The following is a 4586-nucleotide window of genomic DNA, read 5'->3' as shown; positions in this document are numbered from 1 at the left end:
ATATAGTGAGCATCTAGCCCCACCCCCGAGGAGCAAAGCTCAATGATAAGACACAGACAGCTCAGGCGTGATCATAAATGTGTTTATTGCTCATATACCCAACGCGTTTCTGGGCTGTAATGGTGTAGCCTTCATCGGGGCTGTCCATATGAAACCAATTATACCCTGGCCAAATACCATTTACATATATTACAGATTTCCAGAAACTTTTTGGATAGAGAACACCAGCAGCAGCAGCAGCCGGGCATAGAAAGAACCGAGCTGTATACAGAAATGTGTCGCCATCCAAGTGAGATGATTTTCTGTGCAGTTACCCCACAAAGATAATTCTCTATGTTTACAGCCATCATTGGTAATCTTCTCAGCATCAAACTGCACATCTATTTTTGCTCAATTTTGACAGACACAATTCCTTGTTTACGAGCGATATGCATGAGCAGCGGGCATCGTACTGTGCTTGTTAGCCGCTCGGCAGCAGAAGGCGGTCACGGCGGGCTGTTGTTTGAGATGTAGCTGGATATCGTATTGTGTTCCGGTGTGTTATGCGTGGGTATAATTCACATTGAAAATAAGGGGCCTATAAAATAGAATTTCCCAGGACACTGGAAGTTTTCTGTCTATTTCAGGGCAAACAAACTGGAGAAGACAATCATGGGAGAACCTGGGTGATCCAGACTGACAGAAAACTAAAGGTCCAAATGTTCAAAAACAAAACAATTTATACCTTTACCAACAGATGGATGCCACTTTATCAAAGAGAAATCATCCTAAGCACAGTTCAGGGGGTGTTGACTAACTGGTCCCCTTCTGAATTGAATGGTTCCTTCCACTCACCATTAGATAAATACAGGTGTGTGAGCCAGTGGAAGGTACCACAGCATCAGCAGGGGAGCCAATATTCAACACACTAGAAAATGAGGAATTTCTGCAAATCAGCAATGCATTTTTATTTTTATTTATTTATTAATTGCCCCTACAAAGGTAAATTTGAAGTACCTTTGTTTTCAGGCTGCTTTTAGTTGTGTTTCAGACCCCAATATTATGGTAATAAAAAATTACGGAATTTATTTCTGCTATACATGCACATTTCCTCATATCTCCTCGAAAGCACTACGACTACAGATAGGTATTTGCTCCTCATGCAAGAAATCAATAGAGCGCCTAACTTCCTTTTTTGAGCTGACAACGCTGCACTGAAATCACAAGCAGTGTGGTCAGCCTCCCTATAACAACAAAACACCTTCCCCTTTTTCCTCCATACAATAGGTGGGGGGTTCTGTAGTCTAGAGGAGAACTGAGGAAGGCTGAAAACAAAGCCTGGGGTTTTAGTGCAACATTGTCAGCCCACTACAGGAAATTAAGAGTTTAGGAATTCTGGCACATCAGCAGATTAATGCAGATACTACATGGGTAGATGTGTTTTTCTTTCATATTTTGCAAACACTTTGGGGTCTTTTTATAAAACAGGGATTCTGATATTGACTGAAACATTCCCCGGTGGGGATAATACTCCCATTCAAACACATAGAACTGGAAGATTCTCCACCAGGGAATGTTTTAATGAATGTCAGATTCACTGCTTTATAAATGAACACACTGTAGGTAAACGCAGGGTATCAGGGGCGAGATGGGTGAATCACAAGAGCAGGTTTTCTCATTACTTTGGCAGGTTTTCTCATTACCATACATCTCAGCTCAGGCTGGCAATTGATTAGCCTTAACATGCTGAGCTTATAATAAACATTTGCCTGTGAAAGGAATCCGCTCCCCTACAAATCTTTTGCGCCCATGAATGGGAAGCCATCTCACATTTTCTGTAAGTGCGTCCGCTTGCAGTACGCCAAAACCTGGGAGACAATTACCGCTGTCACTGTCCGGCCACAGACATAAACTTCGCCAATTTATTATAGAACTGACTGGAAAATTGCATCAAGGGGCAGGATAAAAATAACGCGCTCTAGAATTACGTCTCCTCCCGCAGACCGCTGTCTGACCAGCGCTCAAAAAAGTACATTTCACTTTTTTTGGAGTTTTTTCTTTAACCCTTGGATGGATAGACAAATAGATGTATGGATGAATGGATGGATGGATGTATGGATGAATGGATGGAAGGATGAATGGATGTATGGATGAATGAATGGATGCATGAATGGATGGATGGATGGATGGATGGATGGAAGGATGAATGGATGAATATATGGATAGATGAATGGATGTATGGATGTATGGATGAAAAGATGGATGGATGGATGGATGGACGAATAGATGGTTGGATGAATGAATGAATGGATGTATCGATAGATGTATGGATGAATAGATGGATAGATAGATGGATGAATAGATGGATGGATGAATGAATGGATGGATGGACGAAAAGATGGATGAATAGATATATGTATGGATGAATGGATGGATGGATGAATGAATAGATGGACGAATGGATGGATGAATGGACGAAAAGATGGATGGATGGATGAATGAATAGATGGACAAATGGATGGATGGATGGATGAATGGGTGGATGAATAGATGTATGTATTGATGGATAAATAAATGAATGGATGAACGAATAGATGGATGGATGGATATATAGGTGGATGGATGAATGAATAGATGGACGAATGAATGGATGGATGGATGGATGGATGAATGAATAGATGGATGGATGGATGGATGTATGGATGGATAAATGGATGGATAGATGAATAGATAGATGGATGGACGAATAGATAAACGGATGGATGAATAGATGGAGGGATGGATGGATGGATGGATAGATATATGGATGAATAGATGGATGTATGGATGAACGAATAGATGGACAAATGGATAGATGGATGGATAGATGTATGGATGAATTTGTGGATGGGTGGATGAATGGATAGATAGACTACAATTAAAGGGTAGTTCCAGTTTAACATGAATCTAGAGGCAAATGTGTGGGTTTCCAGTCAAGGCACAAAAAATCCATTTCTATTTTGGGCTATTTTGCAAAAAAACAGCATTTGACAACACTGCCCAGGAATGCAAGATCTAATAAGAGATTTATCAAACCTGTCATTGGATAAATGTTTAATGTTGGGGCCCCTTCTGACCTATGGTGTCAAACCCAGCTGGCACACTGCCCAGGCATGCAGCAAACTGCTATTATATGATTAGAGGATATATGTACACCATGGGCTACAAGATTTGAGGTGCGTTGCAAATCTTCAGGCCACAACCACAGACCACACTGAGAATTGCAACAGCTATGTACAAAGAAAAGGGTCCCAACTGCTCCCACTAACTTGAATGGAAGAGGTTCGGACTGCCTACTAGACCACGGGTTTAATATGGCCATTAAATGCATATATTTGTGCGATCTTTCTAGTGACAGATGAACGAACGAGCACACAGCGCAGAAGAGGGAAGAACAAGCGAGCAGCACCCGACTGTGCTTTCCTTCTTTAAAATCCATAGCGGTCATTCCTAATTGGTTGCTTATTGAAACGTCAGGATGGATCAATGAACGACTTTTGACATCTGCTGTCCATGTCAGATTTTTACCAAAGAAGAGCACAACTGTTTGTTTGCAGCAATGATTCTCAAACATGTGAATCTCAGTGTCTGCACAGTTGTTGTGTTCACCAATATCTGACACAGCCCTCCACTGCTGATCCTTAAACTACATACACATCAAACTTCAGTAGCTGCAAACATTCTTTTGTGAATGATTCCTGCAAAATAAGAATGAACAAGCTCTCTACACACAGCACTGTTTAGTACAATGGAGATGAGAAGGGGGAGGACAAGCAAGAGGAGCCCTGCTGCATCCTCCCCCCTATAGGAAATGACAGCAGTTGCCCCAAGTTGGACATTTAGTGTTCCACCATGGCGGACCTAATTACATCAGGTGACTGCTGCCGATCACAATCTTTTGTCTTGAGTGACAATTATCCAGCCTTTGTACATAGCTTTGGTTTATGACTTGCTACAATGTTGCAGTCTGGAAGGGGATGAGACTGAGGGAATGCTTCTTTCTCTCTGCAGCAGATTTATAACATCATTTGATCTTAGGGAAGTCATTGGGTTGGAGCCTAACTGACAGGGTACTGTTACTGTGTATTGTGACCTGTCAGGAATGCATCTATATATTTACTGAAATCTTAGCCGGACCATGTGTTATCACCTCCCAGATATTTGATGTACTGTGACTGAAGTGTAACTGTGTTTTTTATGTAGATCTATAAAACCCCACCGTGCCTGGGAGCTGTATGTGTGCAGAATGTGAGCTTTGTGTAGAAACTTTACATTGTATACAATAAAACTACTCCATTTCCATCTGTGTAAACATTCTTGCTACCATAAAATTTACCCCCCTTGGGTTGCTCTCAGTTGGCTGCTGTTGGCAAAATTCAGCCTCTTGTAACAATTCATTGCTACACCAGCTTCTGATATCATATAGCACATATCAGATCCATGGTGAGTGTTCTCACATGGGTTCCACCTCAATCCCAACTTTTCCAATTCAAGTGATTGGGAGAGGTTGGTATCCATCCAGCAGATCACGGTGCTGTCCCCAAATCATGATGTGTGACCGCAGCTGC

Source organism: Pyxicephalus adspersus, chromosome 4, assembly GCF_032062135.1.
Source record: "Pyxicephalus adspersus chromosome 4, UCB_Pads_2.0, whole genome shotgun sequence".
NCBI lineage: Eukaryota > Metazoa > Chordata > Amphibia > Anura > Pyxicephalidae > Pyxicephalus > Pyxicephalus adspersus.
The sequence above is the reverse complement of the archived record's forward strand: the minus strand, read 5'-3'. Positions refer to the sequence as shown.